At 36.6% G+C, this 20,730-nt stretch overlaps 1 protein-coding gene across 8 annotated transcripts in view; it reads left to right on the top strand.

Annotated features, from left to right (window-relative positions):
- The window catches only part of TRIM2 (tripartite motif containing 2), a 241,770-nt gene that overhangs the window by 119,846 nt on the left and 101,194 nt on the right, over window positions 1-20,730 (top strand). For 2 of the 8 annotated variants that reach the window (XM_074229110.1, XM_074229115.1), the window contains exon 1: window positions 8,872-11,225. The exons of the other annotated variants lie outside the window; for them this stretch is intronic. The gene's annotated coding sequence lies outside the window, so the exon portion shown is untranslated. Of the gene's footprint in view, window positions 1-8,871; window positions 11,226-20,730 lie in introns of those variants that run through there. 8 annotated transcript variants of the gene reach the window in all.

Genomic DNA, 20,730 nt, shown 5'->3' with positions numbered 1-20,730 from the left:
TCAGCCTTGAAAGACTTCAGAATCCTGCCCAGTCTTGACTGCAAAGCCCTGCTGATGAATCTATGATTCTCCTCTCAGCAGAAGGGGTGAAATTTAGATAGTAGTAGTAGTTGTTGTACTTTGGTATTGAAGAAGATCATGATATCAGGAAAGTGAGATTGACTGAAGTGAGGGGCCATTGTGTACAAGCACCATTCTCATGATCCCATCTAAGATTAGGATGGTGAAATCTAAATGAGGAAATATGGTCTAACATAATCAGACATGGCCAATGTATTGATTTGCTAATTATTAATCATACTTAAAACCCAAGGGAGGGTTTTCTGATGTATGGTGGAAAGAAGATGAGTGGGAGATATTGGAATATTTTTGTAATTTAAAAAAATAGATCCCAGAAGGATTATATGTATGGTTCAGTGAATAAAGGACAAAGCTGTAAGGTTTCATTCTGTTCTTCAGTGGAAGAGAAACTTGGTTAAGTCAATGTCAGCAAAAAGGGAAACAGGGTGGTCCATCCATGGAACCCTCATAAGAAAAGAAACTGAACTTCAATTTCTTCATCAGAAAACTAAGGAAGGTCAGATATTGAATGAGTGGTCACATAAGGTGGTGAGCTCCCCATTTCTTCAAGTTTGGACTGATGGACAATTTATTAAGAAGATTGATGATGATGATGATGATGATGATGACAACGACGATGATGTTTGGCCTTTGTTCTCAAAGGAGACCATGACATCAGGGAGGTAATGCCAAGACAAGCACAAGAACTGGATTTGAATGAGGGATTGCTGTGCTAAGTCACCATCTGCATTCCCTCCCTTGGAGCAAGCCATCAGGGTCCAGTGGCCAGATATGAATCAGGATAACAGGGAGGGAGATGACCTCAAGATTCAAGGCAATCAGGGTTAAGTGACTTGCCCAAAGTTACATAGCTTGTAACTATCAAATGTCTGAGGCCAGATTTGAACACTAGTCTCTGTACTTCAGGACTTATGCTCTATTCACTATGCAATCTATCTGCCCCATTAAGAATGCTAAACATGTTCATGTCTATGTGGGAATTAGTGATGGTCTCTGAAGTCCCCCTGAGATTCTGCAACTCTAGTAAAGTGGATGTTGGGAAATTGGCTCAGACTAAAAAGTGGTTCATTTGAGGCTTATGTACAATCTGGGGATGCATTTGGTGATATGTAGCATCCTAAACACCAGGACAGGAGAGGTGAGATTCTGTCAGTAGTCTACATAGGTCAGCCTGTTGTGTTCCATTCTAGGTGTCAATGGTTTAGGAAGCTGCTGATGAGCAGGAGATGCTGTAAAGGAAGGCAGGCAAGAGGGGCAACAATCTTGACTTCTTGACTCAATACGGTCTTGACTTGTGAAAATCAGCTGAAGAAACTGGAGATATTTAGCCTGAAGACAAAGAAGAGACACAATTGCCATCTTCAAATATCAGAAAGATTTTCTTGCAGAAGAGGATTTGACTTAGTCTGTCAGGGAGCAGAACCCAGGAGCAGTAAGCAGAAATTGCAAATAGGCATCTTTCTTAGCTTTCCTTTCAGGAAAAACATCATCCTAATTAGAGCAATCTGATGGGCTGCCTCTGAAGATCATGGGCTCTCTCTCCTTGGAGGGCTTCAAGTGAACTGAGTGGCCATTTATTTGACATGCTGTAGTAGGGGCTCCTTTTCAGGTAGAGATTGACTAGATGGCTGATGGGGTCCCTGACAGCTCCTGTTTAATGTAGGATCATAGGGTCATAAATCTTTAAGTAGAAGTCAAGTATTATAGACCCATTATTTTAGAGATGAAGAAACTGAGGCCCAGAGAGGGTGGCCTACTGAAGAGAATGGGTAAAAAGAATTGAGTTCAAATACTGCCCCATATACTAGTTTAACCTTTCAGTTCTTTCATTTGTAAAATGGAGATAGTAATGGTAATGGTAATGGTAATGGTAATGGTAATGGTAATGGTAATGGTAATAGTAATAGTAATAGTAATAAAACCCAAGGCTGTTATAAAGATCAAATGAGATAACTTGTAAAAGCATTTTGTGAATAGAAAAGCACATAAATATTAATATCTGTGTAAAATTTGATGATTCTTTGATAAATAGGAAGAAGGTCATGACAGCTACCCTTTATTACATCTAGATTCTTATGTCCCTCCAAATAATAATGGGTCATTTACTTTCCCCTGGGAACTGCTGTGTAGCCTCTGATCCACACCATGGGAACCACCACAAGTGGCTTGGCATTGGGGGAACTAGTTCCTGTTTTCACTGCTAAGCAAATGTTGGGGGTGGGAAGGAGAGGGAGTCCCCATTCCCACTTCCAGAGTGAGACTGAGGATAATGTGTTCTCGGCATCCCAAGTCAGACAATGGAAGGCATTTTCCCATAACAATCTGATTATATATGGTGGTTGGGTTCTATTGTTTTGTGTACACAGCACTATTGATACATTGATTAGTTTGGCTTTTGTGGGCTAGTGTAGGAGTCTAATGAACTTTTATAGCCTTTATTTTGGGGAAAATGTTTTCGAATGACAGATAACTTGCCAAGTTTTTAGAACATAAAGAGCATAAATAGTTTGTAAATTGAGAAGTGCCTGTCAGAAAGTCCTCATTTTATTACATTGACCGTATTGCAACTAAATAGATGAGACTTTAGCCTTATGATAAACAATTTGCCATAACATTCCTTGAATAGTTTTATAACTGAAAGGACCTTAAAAGTTGTCTAGTCTGATCCCTTCATTTTATAGCTGAAAAAAACTGAATCTCAACAAGATAAAGTGACTTGCCCAAAGGCATAGGCAGAGTTATGTGCAATATCGGAAACATCTCATTTACTAGTCCAAGGTACTTTAAATGATATTATGCTTGGCATAGTGCCTGCAAATAGTCAGTGCTTATTAATTGTTATTGATTGACAGATCATGCTACTTAAGATGTAAGAATCTCAGAGTTTAAGGAATCTCAGAGGTCTCCTATCTAACTTGTACCTACACAAGAACTCCCTTTGTAAATTATTTAATAAGTTATCATCCAACATCTGTTTAAGCAGCTCTAAAGATGGGGAACTCACAATCTCCTGAGGCAATTCATTCTACCTTGGTCTGACTCTAAGTCTTAGAAAGTTGTTCCCTACATGGAGCTAGCATCTGCCTCTCATCTACCCAGATAAGTGGCACAGTAGGTACAGAACACTGGATCTGAAACTTGAGTTCAAAGCCTATCTTAGACATGTACTAGCTGTGGGACTTGGAGCAAGTTATTTGACCTTTCTCTGAGAGAGCTTCACCTAATGTTTTGTGTATTAATCATCACTGGTAATATATGCCAAGCTTCTCATACCCATCATGCACCTTTCCATTCACGTGTGTCATTCATAAATCTTATTTCTTTGGATAAGGTAGTAGTCCATGAGTCATAGTAGCCCAATGTCCCTGGTTATGTGTTGATAAAAGAAAGTACTTTGCATTCAGTTTTTATGATTTATTTTTTTGCAAAGCTAATTTTTTTTTAAATAAACAGAAATTTATTCATTTACTCTTCTTTCTTCTCTTCATCCATTAAAATAACAAAATCATTGTAACAAATATATGTGGTCAAACAAAATGATATTCCCCAAAGGATGTTCACACAATACATATATTTAAAATATCTACACACAAATAACACATATACATGCATGAACGTGTATATATTCACATGTGTGGTGTGTTACATATATTTCTTTTTATATATTGATTAAGGGTGTAGAATGATTATATACATATATAATTACACATGCATATAATGATATATACACATTATAGGATTATCTACATAATCACTCTATACCTTTATTTCATCTCCTCTTTTTTAATAAAGTATTTTATTTATTTATTTTTCCAACTAACATGCAATCGTAGTTTTCAACTTTTTTTTTTGACAGGTTTTGAATTTTACATTGTTCTCCCTCTCCCCCTCCCCCTGACAGAAAGCAATTTAATATAGGATCCACATGTATAACCCTAACATAGATTCATATTAATCATATTGTAAAAGAAGAATCAAATCCAAATGGAAGGAAAAAAATTAAAAAGAAAAAATGACTTAATATATGACAATTCAAAGTTAAATTTTTTATCTGAAGCTTTAAATATAATCCTACTTTAAGGCAAAAAAATGGAAAAGGAATATTTAAAATGAACTGATGTTCCAACCAGCGATGGAAAACTGTAATCAGGGAAAAAAAGTTTCCTGACCTTAGGAGTCATTCATTTTCTTGGCTCTTTCCCTGATTTCCTACTGTATTCTTTCTTATTGTCTCATTCTAAAGGCTGAAGCCTAATGATGTTATCTCTTAATGCTTCTTTTGAGTAAGCATCTGTAAGTAATGTCTCAGTCCTTCTCTTCATGTCTAATGGATGAGCCTGTGAGGATCAATGGATTACTTATTTTAGGAAATTGTTCTAAGAAAATATATCCTTGAGCTAATGAAAGTCAGCAGCTATTTCCTTGTCAGCTTTCCTGTGATTTTGAAATATTACATAATGCTTTTTGCTCATCCTTAATCCTATTTCAAAATAAAATTCACTATGGATTCCCTACACCATTCCCTTACAAGCCCACACTCACTAGATTACTCTTCTCCACTTGTGATTTTTATCACCTTTCATTATTTCCTTTTAAAGTACTTTAGAGACTTCAATAGAAATGACAACTAAAAAGTACATTTCTCAATTCCATCTCTTGCTTGGTGACAAAAGACATTGTGTTTTGGGATTCCTATTAAAAGTACAAACTTTGGATGGATCTTCCCTTCTTTCCTTCCCATCCACCCCACCCCACCCCCGTTTTCTTTCTTCTTTCCCTCTTTCCCTTTATCCCTTCCTCTCTTTATTATCCCTTCCTACCTTATAAAAACAATGTGTTGGACCCTGAAGAAGTACAAGGATCGGGGCGGCTAGGTGGCGTAGTGGATAAAGCATGTACCCTGGAGTCAGGAGTACCTGGGTTCAAATCCGGTCTCAGACACTTAATAATTACCTAGCTGTGTGGCCTTGGGCAAGCCACTTAACCCCGTTTGCCTTGCAAAAACTTTAAAAAAAAAAAAAAGAAGTACAAGGATCAGCAATGTATGAACTTGCCTTCAAGGAGTTTGTAATTTAGTGGAGGCAATATAACATGAACATAAGTAAATGTAATACAAAAATAATTAATAATAGTAACAAGAGTGGATATATAGTCTTTAAAGTTTGCAAAACATTTTACTACATTCAGTCCTCACAGCAATTTTGAGTTAAGTACTATAGGTGTTCTTAGCCTCATTTCACAACTAGGGAAACAGATGATGAGTGACTTGCCTATTATCCCATGTGTCTAACAAGTTATTCCAACCCTTGAGTTGCTGGATCCAAGTTCAATGTTCTATAATTGTGCTTCTCTGCCTTTCTAAAATATGGCATGTACATAAAATTACAAAATCCTTTGAAATCAGATAAGGGAAAGATAACTTCTAGCTGGAGGGATCCCTGAAGCCTCTAATAGAGAGTACCATTTAAACTAGACCTTGGTGTATGGGAAGAGAGTAGTCCAATAGAATGAAAGTTTGCTGAGAGTTAGGTTTCGTTTGGTTTTGTCTCTGTATTTCCAGTACCTTGCCCAGACCTTTGTACATAGTAGGCATTTAATAAATATTTATTAAAGTGGATGTGGGGACTTATTTTGTTTGTGTATATTAATTACAAGGGTTTTCTTTTTCCTTTAGAAAAATATTAGAAAACAGTGGGTAAGGGAACAGTGCAGATAAATGTGAAGAAATGAGAAAACATGTGATGTACCTCAGTTAGTGGTACTACTACTCTCTCTTATTTAATCATCCATTCAACAAATATTTATTAGGCCACACTCTTGGCAAACTTTACAAAACAATGCCAAATGCTGAATTAGGAGATGAGACATATATACAAATAACTGTAATACTAGCAAGAAGGCGAGAGGCATAATAAATATACAAAAGGAGTTCAGAGGGGGCAGCTAGGTGGTGAAGTGGATAGCACCTCTCCTGGAGGAGCTCAATTCAGATCTTGCCTCAGATGCTTGATACTAGCTGTGTGATCTTGGGCAAGTCACTTAACCCCACTGCCCTATAAAAACCAACAAATAAAAAGAAATGAAAAGGAGTTCAGAGGAATAGATTGCATCTGATCAGTCTACTTCATAGAGAACTTGGCATTTTGACTGAATCTTAGAAGATGATTAGTATTTTGACTTATAAAGAAAAAGCAGGAGAGGGGTTAATAATAAGAAAGACAAGTCCTAGAGACAAGAATACTTAGGATTGTTTAGGGGAAAGTAAGGAACTTATTTTGGGTGGAGTATAACACCTAAATTGGTGTGATATAAGACTTGTAAAATTGGTAGGAGGCAGATTATTGAGAATTCCCAGTGCTGGATGAAGGAGTCTAATCTTTTCCCTATGAAAAGAAAGTCCATTTGAAAGTTTTTATCAAGAGGGTGGGAAAAAGTGACATAATCAGACCTGCCTTTAATTCTTAATCTTCCAGAAGTATTTACAATGGATTAGAAGGGAGGGAGGAAGAAAGGGGTGGACAGCAATAGGGAAATTAGAAATGGGAATAACATTTAAGAAGGTTCTGCATCAATTTGGCAAAACCTAATTAGGGCCTTATGACTAGAGGTATATAGCCATCCCCAAAAGGATAGAAGATAGTTTTTTTGATTGCATACAATTTAAAAGCTTTAAATTTTTATTTAAATCAATGCAGATGGAATAAAAAGAGGAACTCAAGTGGGAAATATTTTTGTATCAAAATATCTGCTATTCAACTGAAGCACACTTATTTTCTCACTTTATTTTTCTTGAGTTTTTCCTTTCTTAGTGTGTGTGTGTGTGTAGGGGATTATGTTTATTTTTACAACATGACTATTGTAGTAATGTGCTTCATGGCTATACCTTTTTAACCTACACTGAGTAACTTGCCTTCTCAGTGGGGGTAATGGGGTGGAAAGAAGGGAGAAAATTTGAAATTTAAGGTTTTGGAAGTAAACATTGAAACTTGCTCTTGCATGTAGCTATGGTAAAAAAAAATTTAAAAATATCTGCTATTCAAGATACATAAGGAACTGATATAGATTATGATCCAGAGCCACTCCCCCCCAATAAATAAATAAATAAATAAATAAATAAATAAATAAATAAATAGTCAAAGGATACAGTTTTCAAAAAAGTTACCAAATTTTAATGACCTCATTTGGAGTTTTCTTGTCAAAGATGCTGGAGTGGTTTGCCATTTCTTTCTCCAGATCATTTTACAAATGAAGAAAGTGAGACAATTGGAATTCAATGACTTGTCCAGGGTGAGACAGCTAGTAAGTATCTAAAATCAGATTTGATTAGCCCTGCAGATCCAAAATTATATTATAAAGCATCAGTCATCAAAGCTGTCTGGATTTGGCTAAGAAATAGAGGTGTGGATCAATGGAAGAGACTAGGTGCAATAGCAGGAAATGATTATAGTAGTCTGCTGTTTGATAAACCCAAAGAGTCCAGCTATTGGGATAAAAACTCTCTCTTTGACAAAAACTGTTGGGAAAATTGGAAGTTAGTATGGAGGAAACTTAGATTAGACCAACACCTCACACCCTATACCAAGATAAGATCAAAATGGATACAGGATCTAGATATAAAAAACAATATTATAAGCAAACTAGGAGAACAAAGAATAGTTTACCTGTCAGATCTATGGAAAGGGAAGTAATTTATGACCAAGAAAGAGATGGAGAACACCATTAAAAATAAACTAGATAATTTCAGTTACATTAAATTAAAAATCTTTTGCACAGACAAAACCACTGTAACCAAGATCAAAAGAAATGTAGTAAATTGGGAAACAATTTTTATGGCTAGTGTTTCTGACAAAGGACTCAACTCTAAAATATACAGAGAACTGAGTCAAATTAAAAAAAAGATAAGCCATTCTGCAATTGACAAATGGTCAAAGGATATGCAGAGGCAATTTACAGATGAGGAAATCAAAGCAATCCATAGTCATATGAATTGCTCAAAATCACTAATTATTAGAGAAATTCAAATTAAAACATCTCTGAGGTACCACTTCACACTTCTCAGACTGGCCAATATGAGCAGAAAGGACAATGATCAATGTTGGAAGGGATGTGGGAAATCTGAGACACTAATACATTGTTGGTGGAGCTGTGAAATCATCCAACCTTTCTGGAGAGAAATTTGGAATTATGCCTACAACAAAAATGTTCATATCCTTTGAGCCAGCAATACCACTACTGGGCCTATACCCTGAAGAGATTATGAAAAAGGGTAAAAACATCACCTGTACAAAAATGTTTATAGAGGCTCTGCTTGTGATGGCAAAGAAATGAAAACTGAGGGAATGTCCATCAATTGGGAAATGGTTTAACAAACTGTGGTATATGTATGTGATGGAACACTATTCTATTAGAAACCAGGAGGGATGGGAATTCAGAGAAGCCTGGAGGGATTTGCATGAACTGATACTGAGCAAGATGAGCAGAACCAGAAGAACATTGTACACCCTAATAACAACATGGGAGTGATGATCAACCTTAATGGACTTGCTCACACCAACAGGGCAAAAATCAGGCACAATTTTGGGATAGAAAGTTGTGGAGTTTGAACAAAGACCAAAGACTATTACCTTTAATTTAAAAAACAATGTTATCTTATTATTTAATTCTGCTATATCACATCCTATATGTTTCTTCCTTAAGGATATGATTTCTCTCTCATCACATTCAACTTAGATCAATGCATACTATGGGAATGATGTAAAGGGGTATGGGGAGGGAAGCAAGATTGGGGGAAAAATTGTAAAATTCAAAATAAAAAAAACTTTCCAAAATTAAAAAAATAAAATAAATCAGTTTTGAAATCAGGAATTCCAGATCCTGCACTATTTACTGCACCACCTGACTTCAAAAGAACCAGTGAAAATTGTATGAAAATAATTTGCAAAGATAAATTGCTATATAAATGCAAGTTATTATTATAATGTGGGCTGCTCTATAATATACTGCATTATAGCATGGTTATTTGTTTATGTGTTTTAGCTTTACATTTCAATAGAAGATAGTGCAGGACTAGAACTATGTCTTAAACTTCTTAGTATAACCAGTCTAATTTGATAAGCATTTATTAACAGGGAGTAAGGAAGTCTTGAATTCAAATCCTAACTCTCATCCTTTCTAATCCCTGGGAAAATCAGTACCCCATAGTCTGTTGCTTCATTTGTAAAATGAAGGACTTGGAATGAATGACCTCTAAAGTCTTTCTAGTTCTGTATCTATGATCTTAGGATTCTAGAAGGCATAGGTGAAGGGGGAGAACATTCTAGACATGGGAGAAATAACCTATTAGCTTTTTACTTAGTTGAAGTTGGATGGATGGATGGTTGCAAGGATGCAAAGATGGATGAATGGATGGAAGGATGGTAAGATGGTTGGATTGCTTTTCCAACTACATCATCCATAAGCCTTGTGATATATCATTTAGTTCTAAACTGAGGATCTAGTCAGTCAGATAATAAACATTTAGTGAGAGCCATCTTGTTTGCCAGGCACTGGGAATTAAAAACAGAAAAAAAAATGTGCTGGTCTCACGGAGTGAACATTCTAATGGAAGAGATACATAAAAATAACTGTGTAAATATAAGATTTTTTACAGAGTGAATGGAAGGTAATCTCAGAGGAAAGCCACTGGAAGTGGGGGAGGAGAGGTAAGATTAAGCTTCCTGGAGAAGATAGGGTTTGAACTAAGTCTTGAAGGAAGCCAATGAAGCCCAGGAGGTGAGGGAAAAAAGAACCTTCCATGCCTGGAAACAGCTAAAAAACAAAAAATAGTCAGGAGACAAGACTGTTGTATTCAATGAACAGTACGGCCAGCATTGGAGCTGGATCATAAAGTACATCCAAAGCAAAGCAACATGTTGGAAGACTTCAAAAATAGGAAGTGGCAGTGACATGAAGAGTTCTTTCAATGGCAAACAGAGTACATTATGTTTGATCTTGGAGGTAATAGAGAGCAATAGAATTCATTGAGTAAAGGGATGACAAGGTCACAGACCTAACATTTTATAAATTTATTTTGTTGGATTAGTGGCAAATGGGTTTTAGTGGAGAGAGCCAACCAGAGGCAGTGAGAGGTGCTGCCCCAGAGCTGTGTCTGCCAAAGAGATGCTGCAGTAAGACAGGGAAAGGAGTGAAGATTTTCACCATGGGTACAGTGTCTCCTCTACTAGCTGAGTCAGTTCAGAGAGAATGAAGTGATCATTGCCTCTGTCATAATCAGTGTGCCTCTGTTGCTGCCTTAATGATCATCTGTCTTGGCATGAGTCTAGAGGCCAGTTCTCCCCAGCCCTGTTTTAGTCTCCTTTACTTCAGGTTCTTTTCCCTGGAGGGCTAGTATTGCATGCGTGTTCCTAGTGGGTGGTGTTTTGGGGGTGGGTGGAGAGGTGGAGTCAAAAACTTGTTTTCTGAAGAAGGAATGAAAATGGAGCCAAAACACCTCTTAATAAGCGGGATTGTGATGTGATTGGCCCTTGGGAAGCTGGCAATAGGAACACTTAGTCATCCACACTCAGGAGATCTCTGGAACTGGGCACCAACTTGGCTGTTTATCTCCTAGTTCTTTGTGCTTGGGATTAGCTGTCGGCCTTGGGCTTTGGGGAGGCTGAGGCAGTTTGACAAAATATTATCCTACGTTTGCCGTTGCCTTCTCAGCTTATGAAAAACAGATGTCTTAATGTGCTGGAACTTCTCATAGAATGGAAATTACCAACTAGAGAGCTTTTTGGGCTGAGAACATCGAGTGAAGACAATTCGGAATCCAGCCAGAAGGGGGGTTTCCCCTCCTCTTGTCTATTTTTACTGCGTAACTGATAGCCGTCCAAGGACCGACCTTCCTCCCTCCTTCAGTCCATCCCTCTCCCTCTGAGATGGGAGGGGATAGAGCTGCTTCACCTTGACATACCATCAGAAGGAGAGATTGCAGCTGCAGCCCAAGAGACAGAGAAAGAGTGCATGGAGAAGAGCAAAGGAATATCTCAGGATTTGTCTGACTGATTTTGAGAAAACAGCATCCAACCCTTCCGTAGCAGGCAGGGGGACGAGAAGGAGAGAGAAAGAGAAGATAGCAACAGCTTTCTCCTGGGGACTTGTGTGTATGTAGTTTGGTTTGCTGATTTTTTTCCCTAAGTGCAGTAATTCACCATTTCACAATTATTCATTAGCCTGTTTGTGCTATCGAGCTCTAGAAATACTTCCGCAGAAGGTTGAGATGCATCCAGATTGCTGTGGAATGTGTGTGTGTGTGTGTGTGTGTGTGTGTGTGTGTGTGTGTGTGTGTGTGTGTGTATGAGTTTAACTTGTTATTCTGCTCATGACAGGCAATGCACCGGGGGCTGCCAATTTCTGTCTATTTTGGGTACCTTTTTTTGTTCACTCCTGGGTGGATGTTCGCATGTTTAAGAAGTCTGTAAAGTAATTCATTTCCGAACCTGTCACTGCAGTGGTTAGAAGCCAGACATGCTGGCAAAAAGACAAGAGAAAGGTTTCTGACAGCCCAGCCCAGCCCAGTGCTAGTGTGCATGTCAGAAGCAAGATTGTTGGAAGTGCTAAGACTCCAAATTAAGCAGCTTTGAACCTGAGCCAAGAGGGATGGCAATGAAGGAGAAGCTAGTACACCCTGTTTTTAAAAAAATAATAATATATGATCTATGTACATGAAAAGCATGAAGCGGAGCTTTGAAATGTCATTGACTCCAAGAAAAAAATTACCCTGGAATCTTAAATAGGCAGATTTTATAACTTGGGAAGTATTTTGCCTCCCTTTTATTAAAAAAAAAACTTTAGTAGTTTATCCATTACCAGAAACTGAATTTAATTCCTTAACCATCTGCCCTTATTCTTTCCCCACTCCATACGCCTCAGTCATCCTGCGACTCTCATTTGTGATTGCTGGAAAGATGTTGACCTTGATATGTTTGTCAGCTTAAAACAAAATCCAGCAGCCAGGCACTAGAAACATTTATTTTGAAGATGAATACAGAAGTCTAAAAATGCTTACTGTTAGTGGAATAATGAAAAGTCTTGGCCTGGGGAGGGGGCTTGAGTGGAGGGAAGAGAAGAGGAGAGGTTGGGAAAGGAAACTGACTCCTTTAAGTGTGAGGCCTACCAATCTCTGAATCATTCTCTAACCTGCAAATGAATTCTACCTGTAGCTGTCCTTTCTCAAGGCAGTCAACCTTCCCCTTTCCATTCTCCTCTCAAGGTAATCTCCTTCATCAGACAAGGAAACAGAGGCTAATTTATATTTTCCAAATTAAAAAATTAGAATTTCCAAATAAAAAAATAGAAGAAAGATTGCATTTTCAGAGACTGGTGTTTATCATCTTTGTGGTAGAAAGAATACATTATTATGGTTATGTTCTTCCTCTTACTTTCCTTCACCACACTCATCTAAGCCTCATATTTTCCCCCATTAGAAGGAGTCTATAGTTGTTTCTGTGTGTTTAATTTTTAAAGAATAGAAAGATAATGGACTGAAGGTCTCTCTCCCTCCCTTTTATGCAACTATATATAAACAGTCTGACTTGAATTCCCTGGTTCTTTGAAACACTTTGTTTCCTGTCATTTACTTCAGAGAGTGAGAATAAATCTTCTGCTTTATCCAGAATCTTCTAGAACCATCTAGACTCCTGTCTCATTCTGATTTACAGTGGGTTCCTCTTAGGGCAAAACCAGATGCTTACACAAAGAAAGAAAGGTTTTGAATGATTCTGAAGCCTTTGTATCTCTGGGGGTCTCCTTATCAAACTGGAGAGCATGTGTTGGGTGAATAATTTATAAAGCACATAGAAAACTGCCTTAAATACTCCTCTCCTTCCTCATAGTAAGTGTAGAATAGACATATTTGATAGAATTGAGTTTATATGCACAAATGCTAAATTTTCGTGTTAAAGGTGACTATGAGCCTTTAGACAGGCAAGAATGTACAAGGCTAATCATTTATTGCAAGGATTTTTTTTGTATTTATTTCTGAATTGTCTTCTCTTTTTCCCATTTTTGACAAACTCTTTCTTTTGTGATATCTCATTTAGAAGGTACATAAATAATAGAATTCAAAAAATTCTGACAATGAAAGTTTCTTTAGATATTGGAAAGTGTTCTTTTTTTTGTTGATGTTCTCTGATGTGCTTTTCATTGCCTGCCTTAATTTCCTGGGGGGGGGGGGGGGGGGGGGATCCTGCCAAAAGATTTTTCCTTGCCACGAGAAGGGAATGTAAAGTCTCCAAGCCGACTCATCTGTCCTTCTAGCCCTCACCATTGTCTAGATATACTCACTTGCTTTTCTGGTTGACCACAAAAGGCAAGGAAGCCATTTTTTCCTATCATATGCCAAACTCAAATTGAATGAAAGACTAATCAATCAAGGAAATCCCAATGGACCTAGTCAATCCCATTGAGGAAACTAATTGTTTTTGCCTTTGCTTGTTCCTGGGATCAAAAGACAGTGGGGTAAAATGGTAAGAGTGCTGAAAATGGAATCAGGAAAAAAATGGATTCAAATTCTTCCTTTGATACTTGAGTAGCAATAGATAAGTTGCATAAACTTCTTTGAAATAGTTTCCTCATAGGTGAAATGAAAATAATAACAGTAGCATTGTTCTCATATTGTTATTGTGAGGAAGAAATAAGATGATGAGAAAGTTAGGGACTTTAAAAATTTTCATTCATCAGCAAGCATCTTTATATTAAGCACCAACTGTATATCAGGCCATCATTGTTATTATCTATGCTTTTAGTTAATATTGGCATAGACTAAACTAAATTACTTGGCATTAGTCTAATTCTTTTGAGATAATCTTCACTTTTCTAAGGTAGAAGGAGAAAGTCACAATGACTGTGGCTTTATCAATTCTGAATTTTTTAGGGTAACAACCCATTCCTGGAGAATAACTATATTCTTGGTCTCCCAAAAAATCCAAGTTTGCAGTTTTTGAAACAGCAGGGAATGGGTGATCACTCTTTTCATACCTTCTCAACCTCTTGGTTTATACAAAATATAAATGCTTTTGTATTTTAAAAATATAAATCAAATTTATTTCATTGTCTGAATTCTGTACAAATTAGTATCACCTTAGATTAGAACATAAAACAATTCAATATTTCTAGAGAAATAAAGACCTTATCTCTTCTGAAATATTTATTTATTTTTAATTAACAAGCATTTATTTTCTTTCCCCTTCTGTTGAAAAAAGAAAAAAAGGAAAAATCTATCTTATAGAGCTATAAATATTGATATAAATAAAAATATAATCAAGTAAAACAAATTCTCAAGATGATCATGTAAAAATCTCTTTTTATTTTTTCTCTTAAGTCAATCACCTTTCCCAGGAAATAGCATCCTTCTTCATTGGTTTTTTTTGGGAATTGTAGTTAATTATTAAATCTATCAGACTTCTGTCAAAGCTGTTTGTCTTACAACGCTTTACTCTGTATACATTCATACAAGTCTCCCTAAGTTTTTCAGATATTTCACATATCCACAAATACTAGGCCCTTTCTAAGTTATTCCTTCAATGCCTCCTTCCTTTTCCACTCTTTCTCTGGGAATATTCATATATGAATACTTCCATCTTAAAGAGATTTTGTCAGTTCATTATATTATGACTACTTCCTATGACTCTACATCCCTATGACTTCCCAAAATACCTCTCTTTAGCTACCACTTTCCTACATGTGCTTCTTTCTCCTATTAGAATATAAGCTCCCTGAGGTCAGGAACTGTCTTCCATTTTGTTGTTGTTTGGCATAGTATCTGACACATAGCAAATTGCTTAATAAATATCTTTTCATTCATTCATTCATTCATTCATTCATTCATTCACAAAAAGTCTCTAGAAGACACCTGCAAGCTGTGTTGAATTTGGAAATTTCATGATTGCCTGAGAAAAGGAGTAAGGCATATTTATCAGTCTGAGACAAGCTTTGTCACAGGGTTGATAGCACTGCCAAGCACCTCCTTAGAAGATAAGGACATTTTAGGGGAAATTAAGGGGAGAGAAAAAAGGCAAAATCAAAGTGATAGTACATTCCCTCTAGAGGATGAGGGACTCAGGCCCTCTATTTTGTCTGAAAGGTCACTTAAAATTCCACTGGAGAACATTAGCTTTCATTTTCTTTTCTTCTGTCTCTTATATGCCCAGGTCTTAAATGGTCAAAATGACTATTGTCTCTGCACATCCTGCCTTTGAGCTTCATTTCAATCCTCCAAAAGAACCATCCTCTCCTTAGGACTTTAAATGCATTTTTGCTTTTCTCTAACATACTCTTTTTAGGTCTAGCCAGAATTTGTTTATGTAAAAGGTCTGGCCTTGAAGATTAGAATTTGTCCTTGACTCATACACACAATCACCACAGTGTCTGTATGTTTAGAAACATAGAACATTTGGGAGTGTTTAAATTGAGCCAGGGAAGACAAGATGGCTTCCTGGCTGCTCCAAAATGACTCAGCTCAGACAGATTTTGGGACTAAGAGCCATTTTCACAGAAAACTGCTGAAAAAGAGGTTGAAGGTCTAGGAAGTTATTTTTTTGTTTTAAATAACCATATCTAGGTGGCAATTTGTTCCCCAGTTTTATGATACTTGATATTTAGAACACTATTTCCTTTAATTGATTATATCATTCATCTTTATTTGGCATTTTCTTTTCAAATCAAAGCCTTTTGGCCCCTGCAGATCTTTTGTGCTAATTGGGATAAGGCTTTTATTAGGATTTATTTTGAAATATTAAATTTATTTGTTCCTTTGTTACTATATAAAGAGTAACTGCTGCTACTACTACTGCTACTAATAATAATGTATTTTCTATCTTCAAAATTTGCCAAATATTTTACAAGTCAATGTTTGATTGTAGACATTGTCTCTTCATCAGCCTAATAAAACAGATATTTTGGGGGATTTTACAGAATCATCTGGTTCTAGCCACCACTACGGTGAGTAGTGTAAATTGGCTATGGTTTTACTGAAGATGGTAACCACTCCAGTGCTGGGAGTAAATTCTAACTGTAGTTCAGATTTTTAGATAGTACTCTAATCTTGATTTTGTATATCAAACTCCTTTTAGGGATAGTAGTTTTCTACCCCTTTCTTCTGCCTTTAGTTGAAGACAGCCAAATCTAGAACAATGATGTAGCATTGTAAACCCAGCTGCCAATACTTCACCAGAGAATCCAAGACTATTATTCCTGACCCTATCATCCTCCTGGGCAAAAAAAGGATTTGTTTCAGTCTGAGAAAGCATTTGCTCATAGTGCATTTCCTAAGCACCTTCTGAATAGGAGGAAGGGTCTATCCATTTATGATTCTACTGGAACTCAACCCAAAGGCAGCTTTCCTCATCCCCCCCCCCCAGGTGTTAGCACCCTCCCTTTCTAAACTACCTTGAATTCATTTGGTTTCTACTTTATGGATGGACTTAGATATGTTCTGCTGTCTTTCCCATTGGAATGCAAGCTTCTTGAGGGCTGACATCACTTTTGTGTTTGTATAATCAGCAGCTAAGACAGTGACTTGTACATAGTAACCACTTAAAAGCAGACTGACTTGATAGAGACCCTTCGCTATCTCTTCCAAAATTTAACAGTGAACCTGAGTGAAACAAGGTAACTGGAAAGGTCCCAGGTAAAACAAAAGGTCTCTTATTTGGGGGGCAATGATCCAGGGAAATGATGGAAGGAATAGTCAGTGAACCTTACTTTAATTTAGGTGCTAAAAACAGATCTTATTCGGTCATGAAAACACCTGTTTATATAAAACAGAGGCAGAATTGTCCCTTGTTGCTGACCAGATTGGTATTAATTCAGGATTGTATATTAAAAAAATGAGGATTGAGCTATAAACAGTGAGCCAAAGAAGAGAGACTGCCTAAGAATCAGATTTTTCTGATCCTAGTGACCCAGGTCCCCTAGGATCTCTCTCTCTCTCTCTCTCTCTCTCTCTCTCTCTCTCTCTCTCTCTCTCTCTCTCTCTCTCTCCCTCCCCCCCCTCAGTATCCAAAGGCTCATGGGTACTCCCTCATTCATTCCATGCTCCTTCAATCAAACCTCTGGTTCACTCCTGCTAACTCCAGAACTAGGATGACTTCTTGATGCCCTTAAATAGGTAGTGCATGTTGCCCCCTTGTAAGAATGGAAATTCCTCAAGAAGAGGACTTGATTCATTGACTGATGGATTGACTAGATCCAGATGGCAGCTGCCTTTCCTCCTTTGCTTTTTGACTCCATGATATTCACAGCATCTGACCTTGGGTTTCAATTTCCTCATCTATAAAATGACTAGACAAGTCACTTAACCTCAGTTTCTTCCACTGCAAAATGGAGATAATAGCAGAAGCTACCTTACAGGGGTATTGTGAGGATTAAATGAAATAATATTTGCAAAATGCTTAACATATAGCCTGGTTCATAGTAGGTGCTCTACAAGTGCTTCTTCCCTATCCTTTCTTCCAGCTCTAGATTAGGGAAAGTCGTACTGTATAATACTATTCATTACAATATCACTTTAGCCATGAAATATTCTGTCCCTGTTTAATAAGTTTGGGCTTGATTAGTACACCCAGGACTAAAATGACAAACACCTAAAAATGGAGGGAAAACTGTCCTTTTCATAGGTCATTATGAAATATGACCTATAATGAAATAGTTCATTATGATCTATGAAACAGACAGTCTCCCCACCACCACCTTTAGGTATTTGCCATTGAAACCATGAGGTTCTCTCTGCTCTGCTCTATGGTTTCAGTCAAGTCTCCTATATTTATTTTTTCTCTCCTGATAGTTCTTTCATTCCTTTATCACAAAACAATCATACTTTCATTTCTCTTACCCTTTTTAAGATGAAACATCCAAATCAACCAAATAAAACTAAAAACTAAGCAAACATCTATCAAACATAATTACAGCCTTGAAAAACAAGATGATGGAGGAAAACACTATTATACATGGGAGACACATTCTTGAGTGACCAAAATGGGTTTCTATAGAGTCCTGAGATTATAGATTACAATAGATTATAGATTATATTTTTTTATGGTTGTACTGATTCCCTTCTCTGCATTACTTCCTCCCTAGCCTGCTTAGAGAGCTTCCCACCATAGTAAATGAAAGGAGCTATTCCTTCATGTATGGTGAAGGTAGAAGGAGGGTTGGTCCACAGGACCCCCTAAGTTTATGCTGAGACTCACATAAAACACTGCCTTACCTCTGGAAGTCACCACAGGACTTTGAGTCTTCTTTTGGAAAATGGCAAAAAAAAAAAAAGTAGATGGCCCCTAAGGTCTCTTCTAGCTCTAAATCTTTGACTCCATAGCATGGACTCAAATCTCATCCCTATAAATCAGTTATTAGTAATCTGAGTCTCAATTTCATCATTTGTAAAACACTGATAATAATAATAATATATGCATACCTATCTCACAAAATTACTATGACCATCCAACAAGGTATTTTATAAACAGAGGTATGCTGGCAAGTGATTAATAACCAGTTTTCAAAAAAGAATTATATATATAATATTCTTTTAAATTTAATATGCATTATCAATATTTTCTCCATTAATTTTCTTAAAATTATATAATCAACAAGACAATAAATCAAGTCCTGATATATAGCATCTGCCAATTTCCAAGTTGCAGACACTTGCATTGTAAGTTTGAGCTGGCTACAACACACCTTTATATGACTGTCAGGTATCACAATTATTATCTTTATGACTCACTTTATGACTTCCACTAATCTGAGGTGAGAAAGGGTTTGTATCATCCCGGATCTATAACTCTTACAGAGTAGTTTGTATCCTCTATGATAGAGCTTGATCATTATATATTATTCATATTATTTCATAACAATATTAGTTGGGATGATCTGATGAGGTTTTGGTTAATCTGGTTACCTATACAAAATACCTGTACAATGATACAAACACATGAAGTAAAATATACTCTCAATGATAAAGCCATCACTGAGGTAACATTATATATTATAAGATCCAGGAAATTAGAAGAGGAAGATAGTAGGACTGAAGGTGGGAGATAATGCAGTTTTATGGGAAGTGTTGAATCTGGAATCAGAGGATTTTGGCTGGACTTTTGACTATAATTTGTTACCTGTATAATCTTCAGAAAGTTGTTTAAGCCCTCTGGGTCTCCATTTGTTTCCTCACATTTAAAATGAGAGGACTGGATTAAATGATCTTCTAAAGTCCCATCTGTACATTGATGATCCTAAGGTGCTCCCTTTTCTCAGTTTCATAAAATGAGAAAATTGGACTCAATTACCCATTAAGTCCTTCATAGCTATGAATCAATAATCCTATGATCCTTCTGTGCTTTTTAGCCCTGCTTTTTTAGTTTCTAGTTCACTATGGAATGACCTAGTTATCAGTTCTTCTTTCTAGTTTCTTCCTGCTGAGTATGTGATTCCAAGTAATATGTTAACAAAAGTTCATTAAGACAAGACAATTATGATCTCCCAGAGAGATTGTTAAGAGGGGATTTTCCCTTTAGTACGTAAACTAGTTGAACTCTAACTCTTAGGAAGGGTTGTACATATTTATCCATTGAAGATTAATCTTATAAATCCTTGAAATCCCTTCACAATATCAACAATTGGTCATATTTTTTTGAGAATTTAAATTTGTATAGTCAAAGCAGCTTCTCTAATAAGAGAGCGATTGTTGAATTAAGTGATTGTAAACCCCATCTGCCCGCAATGAAGGAAATTTGGTCCTTGTTGATTTTAGGCTTATTATGATCAACTTTCTTTTTGTTCTTTAAGGTTTTTAATGAGTTTTCCATTCACAGATCAACTCTACAAAAGAGATAGTACAAATGTTATGTTCCTCATGTGACAGGCAAAGCAATTGAGGTTTAGAAAGTTTAAATGACATGGTTTATGTCACACACATTAGAAATATCAGAAGTAGAAGTCTCTTTCTTGCAATCCAGAAAACATGAACCAAGACACAGTTCTTTTTTCTTTTTTTAGTTTTTGCAAGGCAATGGGGTTAAGTGACTTGCCCAAGGCCACACAGCTAGGTAGTTATTATATGTCTGAAGTCGGATTTGAACTCAGGTACTCCTGACTCCAGGGCCGGTGCTCTATCCACTGCACCACCTAGCTGCCCCAAAGACACAGTTCTACCAATACTGTATTAGGGTGTATCTTTTCATAGCCTCGTCAACATTGGCTACTTGTTTTTCATCATCTTTTCCAATTTGATGGGAGTGAAGTGAAACCCAAGCTGATTTAATTTGCAGCTCTCTGATTATTTCATGTAGTTATTGTTATATAGTTATGGTTATTTAATTTTTTATTTAATTATTTGTTATAGGTTTTTTTATTATTTGCATTTTTATCTTTTGAAGACTGTTCACTTCCTTTGACCATTTCTCTATTAAGGTGCTCTTTTTCTTTTTTTACCTTAATTTAATTTAATTTTTCCTGATAACATGTAAAGATAATTTTCAGTACTGATTTTTTTTATGTTTGAGTTCAATATATTTCTGCCTTCTTCTCTTCCTTTACTCCTCCCCATGACAGAGAGTAATTTGATAAAGGTTATTTATATATGTGCAATCATGTTTAACATATTTCCATATTAGT

This window comes from Macrotis lagotis, chromosome 3, assembly GCF_037893015.1.
Source record: "Macrotis lagotis isolate mMagLag1 chromosome 3, bilby.v1.9.chrom.fasta, whole genome shotgun sequence".
NCBI lineage: Eukaryota > Metazoa > Chordata > Mammalia > Peramelemorphia > Peramelidae > Macrotis > Macrotis lagotis.
The sequence above is the reverse complement of the archived record's forward strand: the minus strand, read 5'-3'. Positions and strand labels throughout refer to the sequence as shown.